Source organism: Megalobrama amblycephala, linkage group LG22, assembly GCF_018812025.1.
Source record: "Megalobrama amblycephala isolate DHTTF-2021 linkage group LG22, ASM1881202v1, whole genome shotgun sequence".
Taxonomy (NCBI): domain Eukaryota; kingdom Metazoa; phylum Chordata; class Actinopteri; order Cypriniformes; family Xenocyprididae; genus Megalobrama; species Megalobrama amblycephala.
The window spans coordinates 12,381,240-12,394,410 of record NC_063065.1 but is presented as its reverse complement, the minus strand read 5'-3'; the positions used below and the strand labels follow the sequence as shown (position 1 = coordinate 12,394,410).

Here is a 13,171-nt window from a genome sequence, read left to right as displayed (position 1 = left end):
CTTTTCTGTATTGTGATATATTACATGCATCTCCAAAGCCTTTTTTTTTTTTCATTTTAAGACTGTGGCTCGCTTACAGAAATTGAACTGATGTGTTTATTATGCAGACAATATAATCCACAATTATGCATTGATTATTGTACTTCATAAATTGAACAAAGCAGGGGTAATTAGTCTCTGTCAGCATGAAAAGATAAAAGCAGATTGAAGTCACTTAACTGTAATTCGATAGTTCTTCATCAGAAGAAGAAAAAAGCAATATGTATTCATAATGAAGTAAAGATTCAATGCATTAAGCAAAAGCAAGCAGCTAAACTACTTCATGTACTCTGAAAAGTTTAAAGCTGATGTATATAATATTTTTGATGTTTTCTCTTAGTCAGTTTAATATTCAAAGGTTATCTGTAAGTAATCCATTCGTAGGTTAGTTTCCTAAAATTTTATTTGTTATTTTATTTTATTTATTTTTTAATTTTGTAAAATTGTACATAATATTTATTGTTTATTGACAATTATTTATTGATTTATTTAGAGTTTTGTCCAACCAATGGCAGACAGGGAGTGTTCGGGGAAACCTGTTTAAAACAATCATTATTTTTGCAATTCCATTTGGTGATGCTAGTAGTGCAGATCTGACACACTTCAGCTTTAAGTTTACTTTCATCTGGATTTCTTTCTGTATTTCTTCATTTTGCATGGCAGAGACTTTAACTCTGTCAGATCAAAGGCCAGGAGAGATCATGTTAAAGGTGTATTTCTAGCCCATGTACATCTCTCTGGCAGCTTCAGCGGTCTCCTCAGAGATGGCTTTGGCACTGGCTTTATTTCTACGTTATATACTGAGAATCTACCAAGACACGCTAGTGTTCATATTTCAATTTGACGAGGGGCAAAAAATACAGGCGTAATCTGCCACACAAAGGCAATGTCATTACAGACGTGGCACATTATTCCAAAGTGGCGAGCCATGCAACGGGGAGACGCAAGATAAGGCAAAGAGAAAATATCAAAAGTGGTGAGTGAGCACTAGAATTCGTCACGGACAGATAAAATGTTCAGCAGAAAATCTTGAGGATGTGCCAATGTTTCTTTTTTCATTCGTTCTCTGTCTCCTCCTTTCTGTCTTTTAAGCTTTATCTGAGACACAATGAATGTGGCTATTTTATCTAAATAGACAAAAGTGTGGCAGCGTCTAGCTGCTTTCTGAAGGCTGACCTTGAAGGTGGTGTTGCAGCCCTATCTGTGCTGTAACCAATGGGCTTCATCAGACCGTTGGGTTACTTCTTCTGTTATATCATAGAGTGGTGATGTATATCTAAAGTAAATCTGTCAATATAACATGGAGAAGAGAGCAATCAATCCCACAATTCAAAGTTTACCCCCCACAGCCACACTAGAAGACTGGGCTGTATTTAATGTAATAACAGTTCCGTTTTGTTTAAATGTCACGCTCACACATCTAATCTGCTGGTTTATTAGTTCCCTTTTAAATTGACATTACTTTGAGGCCTGGACCTTGTTTTTGCTGGCATTGCCAAACTTAACTTAAAAAATTGTTTTAAAAAATAGTTTCCAGAAAAACTCTCCCATTTGTCATTGACCAGTCAAACAGATAGCCCCACCTCCAAAGTCATGCTATTGGTTGAGCTGTTGCTATGTTGGGCCGGTCGGAAACAGCAATGTTTAAAAGTGCCACAGTGTTTACAATTTTCAAGGGACTTAACCAGTGTTGTCAAAAGTACTGACCTCGGTCTGAAATTTTAAAAATGTGACGCTTTCAATGCTGTTGAGCGGATTCGTAAACACCTCTAATTGGCCATTGTGTTCACATGCTCAACATATATGTCTGTAATAGGTTGTTTGCAATCACGTGGTTCTGGTGACGCGCGAAATTCCGGTGGAGGGCAAGCAGTGAAAATTAGAATGGAAGAGATGGGGAAAAGTCCTTTCTTTGCTGGTTTAGAAAGGTATAAACAGAAAATCACAACATATGTTGGACGCGATCCTTATGTTATAAGGAGGAGTGATTTTTCCTCTGAATTAAAAGACTTTCCTGCCATCGAGGAGGCAGATATAGAGAATGTGAAGCTGCCGTCACGCTGCGTTCAGTTCTAGTCTGGGTTTGTTTATATCGCGCTGCCTTTCTACTAGTGAAGTTAGAGCAGTATTTTGTTTTCTGTCGTGATTGTGAAAAATGTCGCCATTGTAGGTCATTTATGCTGAATCGGGAATTGTAATAGGAACTCACGATATCGTTCGTGGAAAAAAATGGACGGTAATACAATTTTCGCCTTGGTTGAGAAGGTGAGGGAAGACGACTAGCAAATGTAGTAATGTCACTAAATAAACCCACTGCCTTTCACTCAAAATAATCACAAACTTTGCTGAGTTTTGTATTTGGTTTTTGTGTTATAATTAACATTATGTTTAAGAGTATGATCACTTGGCTTGTGAATGATTATAACTTGCACACAGCCACTTCAGAACTGTTCACGAACTTCTATGGGTTTGATTTTTTTGGTTTGTTATTTGTTGAAATAAATACAAATACAAAAATACAGCGTGTCTGTGTCCTGAACGTGACCCTCTGATTCTCCTCGGTGGTAATATGGGAAAGTGAATATTTACAAAAACAAAATTAAAACTAGTTACATTTACATGCTTCCAACAAATAAATGGATCGACTTCTGTCAGCTTGTTGAACACATTTATTTTATTTGGACATTTTCTACAATACGATGGCTGAAGCAGCAGCGAGTGACACTGTTCTCATGGTAACCAGATCAACATTGTGAACTACAAAACTGAAGTGAAAATACCAAATTATAATCAAATAGGATAAAATATCTTCTCCTCCCTGCAAATGATAGCATGAAGAATGTGAATATTTAACCAAGTAAAAAAGGTAAGCAGGTATCCATATTCATTTAAGTATCAGCAGATGTAAAACGCTATAAAAGGTGACAACTTTTAAAGTTAAAAAACTAAATAAGTTATAAAAAACGGTTTAAGTTATGTAAACGATATAAACACCTTCTGGGTTCTCGATTTTATTGATTTGAGCAATCATAAATGACGCAAAACATGCGAATTTTGAGTTTTTGATAGGATTCCTATATAGAAACATCACTCCCTGCCCTCCAGACTCATTCGCGCTGCTGCTGTGACGTCATGTTCAAACAACCTATTGGCTACAATGATCAGTGTCTATGACCGGTCCGCTGATAGATATCTGTGTAAGCGCTTGGTGAAGAGCGTCATTGATGTCTATTTACAACATGTTTTTGAAGCGTTGATCATTGTAGCCAATCACAGACATATCTGATGAGCGCATGAACACAGTTGCCAATCAGAGGTTTTTATGAATTCGCTCAACTTCGCTCAAAGCGTCACATTGTTAAAATTTCAGTACCGACATGGTATCGTGATCGGTACTTTTGACAACACTAGAATTAACTTAAATATGGATTAATTATAGTTTTCTTCATATAATAAGCTGCAGTATGATAATGTATTTTAACCAAAAAATTACACACTTCAGCTTTCAAGAGAATCAAATCAAAGAGAAGTTTAAATTAACCACTCTGTGTACTAAAATCGGTTTTGAGACACTCCTGGTGGTTATTGTCCTACTAAGAGTGTTTTTTCTTATGATTTGTTTTCTTAATCCTATCACACATGATTCCCCAGGTGGCGCATTGGCGGTGTAATGGACACAGGAAGTGCAAGCTCAGCATGCAGAAATACAGATAAGCACTCTATTAAAAATGGAGTCTTTAATTTATTGATCAGCGAGGTGATGAGTTGGATGTGATGAAAGGGGGAAGGAGTGTGTGTGTGTGTGTGTGATATTTTAATCTCTGTCCCTCAGTTATTATTAGTCATGATGGAGTTCTGAACCTCATTCTATGAGGAACGACAAGTTAAGGCAAGCCAGAATCATCTAGTTTCTTTCTCACTCACACACAAACAATTTCAGTTCAGGCTTAAAGAAACTGAGTCTGTTTGCCTTTTCTGAAACTATTCCTTTCTGGTTTGTTTATATATCTGTGCCTCAGTTTAATGCAGCAGACAAGCACATTTAAAACATAGTCATATGTTTCTTGTGCCATTTATTTTTGTGAGATTTATTTTTGCCAGTTCAGTGGTAGTTTAGTATTTACAGGCCACACTGCAGTGTTTTGGATCTGACGATCACATTTAAATTCAGATGTTAGGTCTAAATTATTATTCCGTGTGTGAACACAAAACAGAAGCCACTCCTTAACCTTGTTAATGTTAGCAATGTTTTGGTTTTACAGCTGCAACAAAAAACCTGAATGGGAACAGTTTAGACTAGAGTGTGTCATTTGTGATATCTACTTTTGATTAATGTAAATTTAGAGACAGTACGGCAATTTTAGTGACATCTGAGCCTAAAATTGACATCTGGTCATCCAATTTTTGCAGTTTTCCCACTGGTCTCATGCTAAAAACCTTTCAATTTATGATATTTTTCTTTCATTCTTTGGGTTCATTGAAGTCTTTGTCCAAGCCTTGGGCTGTTTATACCTGTTTGCATTTTATTAGATGCTTTACTTGAGATGTCATTTCAGAAGCCAAATAAATGCACTTCCAATTGCAGGACCAGGTGTCTCAGACACATGTCTGTCCAGATAACTGACAGGAAGTTTAATGCAGTAACGGAAAAATAAACAAATGAATAAATCGGAGCGGAAAGCATCACAGCATGCCTGGACAAGGCCAGTGGGCTTCGGTCTATCTGAGAAGTGAAACTAACGAGGCCTGGCAAGTGGAGCTTCGTAACAGAGGCACGGATCTACATGGAAAGAGAGAGAGGTCAGGTGAGGCCTCTGCCTTCTGGACTTTACCTCTCCAGTTGTGACAGTTCATGGAAGCAGCTTTTACGTGAAGCAGAGACAGAAGCTACAACCGTTAATGTTTATTTATTTATTTATTTTTAATAAAGGCAGCACATACATCCAAACATCACGTTCATATTTGCATATTTAACATTTCATCAATAGTGAGCTGGTCCTGCTATATCATTTTCAACTCTCCCAGGCTTTCCTCTTGATGTTGGAACATGAAGACAGGCTGGTGGGGTCTGGCTTGCAGTTGACGCTCCAGTTCATCTCAAATGTGTTCTGTGGGATACAGGTCAACCAAAGTAAACCTTTATGATTTACAGTAAGGTTCATTTTAAACATTAGTAAATGCATTAAGTGTGAAAAGCTAATAATGAACAGTACATTTACATCATTAATGTTGATTTATAAATATTCTACCATTCAAAAGTTTGGGGTTGCTAAGAGGTCTCTGAATTTCACCAAGGCTGCATTTATTTGTTCGAAAATACAGTAAAAGCAGTAATATTGTAAAATATTATTACAATTTAAAATAACTGTTTTCTATTTGAAGAAGTGTAATTTATCAGCAGTCTTCAGTGTCACGTGATTCTTCAGCAATCATTATAAAATGCTGATTTGCTGCTTAAGAAACATTTCTTATTATTTTCAGTGTTGAAATCAGTTGTGCTGCTTTACATTTTTGAGGAATAAAAAGTTTAAAAGAACCATTTATTTGCAATATAAATCATTTGTAACAATGTAAAATTCTTTACTGTCACTTTTGATCAATTCAAAGTATCCTGGCTGAATTATTAATAATAACTATTAATTTCTTTGAAAAAAAAAGTATCGCGTGATACTTAATGCATTAAATAATAGAAACCTTATTGTAAAGTGTTTACAAGCATTTATTTGCACATTCACTTCCTGAAATACGATTTTTAAAGTGAATCTTCACGGACAGCAACATGTGCTTAACGGCTTGATGGTTATTAGACTTCAGGTTCTGATGTTTCTGTAACACACAGCTGTGGTTGTTAGAGATATCCTACAGCCGACTGATGGAGTCAGAATTAGATCCTTTAATTTGGTAATGTAGAGTAACCAACATCTGGAAGTTTTATTTCACTGCGATTTCAGACTCTGAGGCCGTGAGAATGGATTTCATTCAGCCGCAAATCGGACAGATGCGATAACATTAGGTTAAACGAAATGTGTGTTAATTTTGAAGACTGGCTTTTCCAAAGCAATTTAGTTTTTCTCTGTTTGTTGATATTCTTTTAAATGTGACAACTCTGACATATGTTTCCACCACAGATGGATGAATGTGTTTTTTTTTTCTTGCTCCCCGAAATGGTTTCATTCAGACAGGTGCTTCCTGTTCTACCCTGACATGAAATTAAACACAAGTCCAGATGGGCTGCCTGTAGACCGTCCATAACCGCCGCACTGGGCATTTAATCAAAGCGCAGAAAAGGAGACGGCAGTAAACCGCTTGCTCATGAAAGAGAAATATGTGTCGCGCTAGTATGAGCCCACGTTTGGAAAGTCAACTTTCTCTGAACCCTACACACTTTTGCTTAGAGTTTGACACCAGACAATAAACAGAACTGTCTGTGTGTTTGTCACTAATATGTGAAAGTGTGTGTGCGCTGGTTCTCTGTGTGAATGTAAATGCTAGATTTTTTCTCTTGGCTTGGTCATTTTATAGTTATTAACATAGTATATATATATATATATATATGATGATATATTGTGCAGCCCTAAATTTCTCAGATGTTTGTATCCCACATATAAAACATAATGCTTAACACAAAATTCTCTTTGATTAAAGAACATGCGTGTATTTTTGTATTTGATGAACCAGTCTTTTTCATTTCATGTTCTTTCAGGGTAAATTCAGCCTTTGATGTGACTGTTTTTGTGCTGGTTTGGCGTAACGGAGGCCTTCAGATTTCCTTGAACATCCAGTAGGATAATAAAGCTCCAAAAGGTCAGCCATGATTGATGCTTTGTTTGCCTCTGTCATTTTCGATTACTGGACTCTGATGCTCTCAAATGAAATTGTCATATTCAGTGATATATACAATTTTCTGCTTGAATGACATTTGCCCTGTTTGTTTTTGAACTGTGCAAAATGTAACCATTAACAGGGAGACCTGTTCCCTGCGCTCATATATTTCTTCATCCTAGTCATTAGCGATCATTTGTAAGAATTATCAACGCGCTAAAACACCTCAAGGTTGAGAATTACCGACTTCTGACAGCTTGTCATTAGAATTTTTTAAAAGATGCTTTCCGTGTCACACGTGCGAAAGATGAGAAATGCGCTTGTTTGCTTTTGTGATGAATCGGGGTCGGAAATGAGGCGCAGGACCATTTTGAGTTCGTTTTGTGTGTTTAAGCATGTACGATATCATTCATTTGAGAGCGAGAGAAAAAACCCAAGCACGCCGCAAATGCGAAGGTATTAGTCAAGCGGTTGCTTTGCTTTATGAGAGCAACTGAGGGATATATAGCTCACCATGACTCTATTAAAAAAGAGACCTGTGCCATTTGTGAAAATAGAGGTCATATACGCTAAGGTCGTGTGATACCAGTAAAATCAAACTTTTTTAATAACCAGCTATAGATCATTCCCCCCCCTCATGTGAATCTTAAACCATGAGCTCAGTTTAGCAATGCATTCGAAAAGCAGCACAACAGCTTCAATAAATGTTATATCAGATTTGGGGTGCACGAACAGTATTATCTTGGAGATTTCTAATCTGAATGACTGAGTGATCGGGACGAAGTGTTATATTTCTCCCCAAGTTTCTTGCTAACATATATTCTTTCTTTATGTCACATATCACCCCTCTCTCTCTCTCTCTTAAAGATACGTGCAAGCGGTGGCTCTCCCTCCCAGCGCCTTGGGCTAGTATTTTTAGCCCTCATTTGTTTGAGGGGTTTTTAATCTGAGGACATTGAAAAGTTGTGCCCTCTGTGAAGTCGTCAATCATGCCAGGAAGAGAAGTGTGGGTTTGTGTGATTTGTTATCTGTTATTTCCCTCGCTGTGGAGAGAGAGTGTCTCAGTGCCATGCCTGTCCTTAAGGCCATCACTTACAGAGGACCACTGTCTGTCAAAAAGCACCCGCAACTTTAAGGGCTGCCTTTGTTGGCTCGGACAAATGAGGGTGACCTTTAACAATAAAATAGACACCCACCGAGAGGAATGAAACAGCAGTTTAAATTAAGAGCGCCAAGCGGTCATTTCAAACGCTTCCTGTTGAACCGCGCGCGGGGCGAGCGGAAAAAGAGTTTGAAGTTTTGAAGTTGAACTTAATTATACAACACAATGTGGCCGGCGGCCGTCAATAATGAAATCTACCTGGTCAGATATATTGACGAATGAGAGGAATAAAACTTAATGTGTCCTGAGGCGCTCCGGAGAGCTATCAATTATGAATGCTATCGACAGGGCACATAGCAAAGAAGAAATGGAATTATTGCACTTAAAGGCCAGGATGAGTCCGTTCTTTTTTGTCTCCCTACAATGAATTACAAAAGGCTTCAAAAATCATTTATGAATATTCTAGAAGGGCACGCGGATGAGATAAGAAGTGACTATGAGCTTTGATTCTCGCCTCAGATTAATAGCGACTTCAAAAAGGTTGCAGAGAGTGGCATGGTGTGATGCTTATCGATTGTGACTGTGTTGACAATATTTTGGTGCGTTTCAAAGGCACAGTCCATTTGACTCGTTGCCAATGTTGTTTGGGGTCAGGCCAAGCAGGGCTCACCAGATTTTTCTTGGATTTTACTAACTTTATGGATGGTTATAAATTAGTATGCACAATGTTAGTAAACTGCAAGCATCTTTTCTGACTTTCTTATGCATCTTTTCTAGCAGTGGCTCGAGACAACTAGTTCAATATCATCTTAAATTATTTTTGTGAATTTTAGAATATTATATATTTTGTGTCCTCCAAACTATTATAAAACTGTCATATATTTTTAGCCTTTGGATAATTAATGTGTCTGTGAAGTTTCAGCTCAAAATACCCCATACATTTTTTTAATTCATTTTTTAACTGCCTATTTTGGGGCATCATTATAAATGAGCCGATTCAGGGTACGCGGCCCCTTTAAATCTGGTGCTCCACGCCCCAAGAGCTTGCGCTTGCCTTACACAACATAAAAAAAGTTCAAACAGCTAATATAACCCTCAAAATGGATCTTTACAAAGTGTTCGTCATGCAGCATGTCTAATCGTGTAAGTACAGTGTTTATTTGAATGTTTACATTTGGTTATGAATGAGTTTGATAGTGCTCTGTGGCTAATGGCTAATGCTACACTGTTGGAGAGATTTATAAAGAATGAAGTTGTGTTTATGCATTATACAGACTGCAAGTGTTTAAAAATGAAAATGCAACGGCTCTTGTCTCCGTGTATACAGTAAGAAACGATGGTAACTTTAACCACATTTAACAGTACATTAGCAACATGCTAACGAAACATTTAGAAAGACAATTTACAAATATCACTAAAAATATCATGATATCATGGATCATGTCAGTTATTATTGCTCCATCTGCCATTTTTCGCTATTGTCCTTGCTTGCTTACCTAGTCTGATGTTTCAGCTGTGCACATCCAGACGTGTAATCCCTTTCATAATGTTGGGAACATGGGCTTGCATATGTAAATATTGGGGCGTACACCCCGACTGTTACGTAACAGTCGGTATTATGTTGAGATTCGCCTGTTCTTCAGAGGTCTTTTAAACAAATGAGATTTATATAAGAAGGAGGAAACAATGGAGTTTGAGACTCACTGTGTTGTTATTTAACTATGCCAAGGTAAATTCAATTTTTGAATCAAGGGCACCTTTAAGTAAATATGCATTGTAAAATATTTCAGCCAACCCAAACCCAAACCAAACCCAACCAAACTCAACCAAACCCAACCAACCAACCAACCAACCAACCAACCAACCAACCAACCAACCAACCGCTTTTGTTTCAAATAATAAATGCATACATATTTAGGTTCAAGTTAAGCTACATCCTGCAGTAATGAGTTCATTTGCACTTTTTAATTTTCACAGAAATGAATAATTGATGCAGAATGAATGATCAATTTGAATCAGTATAAATGACAAAAATAAATGAAATTGTTACATTAAATTATAATTTAATGGACACAAAGATATTGTTATAATAATGAAAACGTATTTACAGTGCAATAAAATCACACAGGCATATTCAGGCAAGTCTTAAAGGGTTAGTTCACCCAAAAATGAAAATTCTGTCATTTATTACTTACCCTCATGCCGTTCCACACCCGTAAGACCTTCGTTAATCTTCAGAACACAAATTAAGATATTTTAGTTGAAATCCGATAGCTCCGTGAGGCCTTCCCCTCTCAAGATCCATAAAGGTACTAAAAACATATTTAAATCAGTTCATGTGAGTACAGTGGTTCAAATATTAATATTATAAAGCGCCGAGACTATTTTTGGAGTACCAAAAAAAAATAACGACTTATTTAGTTATGGCCGATTTCAAAACACCGCTTCATGAAGCATCGAAGCATAAATGAATCAGTGTGTCGAATCATGATTCAGAACTGCCAACGGCTGAAATCACGTGACTTTGGCGCTCCGAACTGCAGATTCGACACACTGATTCATTTATGCTCCGATGCTTCCTGAAGCAGTGTTTTGAAATCGGCCATCACTAAATAAGTCGTTATTTTGTTTTTTTTGGCGCTCCAAAAATATTCTCGTCACTTTATAATATTAATATTGAACCACTATACTCACATGAACCGATTTAAATATGTTTTTAGTACCTTTATGGATCTTGAGAGAGGAAGTGTCCATTGCTCCCTATGGAGGCCTCACAGAGCTATCGGATTTCAACAAAAATATCTTAATTTGTGTTCTGAAGATTGACAAAGATCTTACGGGTGTGGAACGGCATGAGGGGGAGTAATAAATAACAGAATTTGCATTTTTGGATGAACTAACCCTTTAACTATGTTATGATGGTGGACTTTAACTGAAAGGTTCTCAGTGCAAGATTATTTTTCCATAAGTAGGTTGGGACAAGTTCAAGTTTAAATGTTATAAATGTATACAATTTATTAATTACAATAGTTGTTGCTTGATATTTTTTCTCCATTATTTGGTTTTGTATGATAGGTTGCTTAATTGCAGGTTCTATTGTGACAACTTTTTGTACATAAGACATAAAGGTATGTGCCTATGCAGAAATTGGCTCTAAAAAATAAATCTAGAATGAGAAATATTCACTCAAGCATGAAAAAGTGTGACAACTAGCCCCAGTCTCCCCTGATCAAATAATGATTTTAAAAACGTATAGTCGTTCTGCTTCAAGGCAGTTGGAACAACGCGAACTGTTTTCTATTTAAACATTATATTTCTATGCGTAGTATAATCCATTTATTATTTCTTTGTGTGAGTACACCTCTGTAATTAAAGCCTCAGAGATGTTTACTGGTTGGTCAGCGATTAAGTTGAGCTTGAATGCTAGAACAATCTAGTGGAACAAATAAAGGGCTATTTATTGCTGTCTCTGTTTCTGCTTAACGGAGTGGAGGTAACAGCCTCACAGGTCTCTGATATGGACCCCAGACCGCTTCAACCCGTCTACCTCTACTTCTCTTCACTTTCTCCCTTTCCTTTTTACAGATATAAGATGAATTATTGAAAGCTTTAACGTTTCGGAAATCCTCTGAATTTCAAGCACCTTTTCCATCTTTGTCAACTTCAGAGACCCTTACTGGAGCAAGCTCGAATCTTTGTGTAACCTAACACTTTATTCTACTGATGTATGTGTGTGGATGTGTTAGTCAACCAGTAGAGCTGCTTGCTCCAAAGTTTGAAACCGCTAGTGAAAGTGCTGTTATTTTAATCAACTTTTTCATGACAAATGATATTATTAGCATAACTTGAATTGAGGAATTAAGATCTTTTGCTTCTAAATTTGTGTAAAACCTGATCATCTTGTTTTCCAGCATGATTTGAGAATGAAGCGCATCTTGTGCATCAATGGAAGCAAAAACATCTGACCTTTAGTAATTTGCTTACTTGATTAGTGACCTAGAAACAATGCAGACTCTAATGTATTTCTTATTCGTTTTTTTTTTTTTTTTTTTTTTTTTTTTTTTTTAACTTTCTGCTTCCAGGTTTAAATTAGATCTCAAATCCCAGATTTCCAATGCGGTCTCAGATTTTTGGACCCCGCTCTATGTGCAGCTGTGGCGCTGAGGTCTATGAGAAATATCGTTTCAGTTGTGATGTGAAATGACGAATGTTCTGTTGGGATTCGGCACATTGCGCCCAGCCAGAGAGTGAAGGTTTTAGAGGTGTGCTATGACGGCAGATTGGATGATACTACTTGGCACTGTAGAATATTTAAAGCAGAGAGCCTCAGCATGTGTGATAATGCTTTACTCATCTGTAAGGCTCCACGCTCCCTGACTCTGCTCAGCATGTCTGCACGTGCTCAAATAATTGAAAAATCATGTATGGGGTGAGAGATATGTGCAGCACAGAGCTGAAGAAATATCATCAGTCTCTCAATCTCTTTTTTTTTTTCCTATCGCTTTTACCCCACCCTCCCCCCCACCTTGCCGCAAAGTCCTTTGTCTGCTCCGGCCTCAAGTGCACGAGTCTGGACGGATGGTAATCAGAGACGGAGTGGGTTAAAGGTTGAGTTTAATATAGCAAAATTAATTTACTTGATTCCTGGAGTCAGATTATAAATCTTACTTATGGTGAACTCCGCCCTTCTTTATCAGAGCCCGAGCTCATTTATCTATCCAATAAAACTGGCCACATGTGTAATAGTTCCCCCTCCGAATTTAATTTTCCCTGCGTGTTAATTGCGAAGAATGGTCCGAGCCGGGTCACTCAAAAAACAAATCAATAGCTCCAAAAGATATATTCAAATGTGACCCAGAAAAGCATTTTCCCATTTTGCCTATTGATTTTTTATGTTGCTTTTTCTCGTGTGAGATTATTTTGTGTAAAAAGGGTAGTCCGCTTGCAGCTGACGGAAGGCTATATAAGGATTAATGCGGAATACTCTTTAGAAAGCATTTGTGTGATTTCATTTTCTTTTCTGCAGTTCAGAGAGGGGTCACTGTTTGTCTTAATCTTAAGATAAATTTGTTTTAATGCATTCTTATTGTGTGCGTGATCATGGGCGCTTGCCAGATAATCTTTTTTAGTGTCATGTGCAAATATCATCAGTAAAAATGCCATTCTCTGACTAGAAGAGAAACTCAGGGGAATATTCACTAAGAATGA

General features: G+C 37.2%; 1 protein-coding gene across 10 annotated transcripts in view; it reads left to right on the top strand.

The window, feature by feature from the left end:
* Positions 1-13,171, top strand: part of zfhx4 (zinc finger homeobox 4) — a 293,522-nt gene that overhangs the window by 148,279 nt on the left and 132,072 nt on the right. For 5 of the 10 annotated variants that reach the window (XM_048174499.1, XM_048174496.1, XM_048174493.1 and 2 more), the window contains one exon: positions 6,743-6,843. The exons of 3 other annotated variants lie outside the window; for them this stretch is intronic. The gene's annotated coding sequence lies outside the window, so the exon portion shown is untranslated. Of the gene's footprint in view, positions 1-5,019; positions 5,191-6,742; positions 6,844-13,171 lie in introns of those variants that run through there. 2 more of the 10 variants (XM_048174501.1, XM_048174502.1) reach the window with 1 other exon arrangement.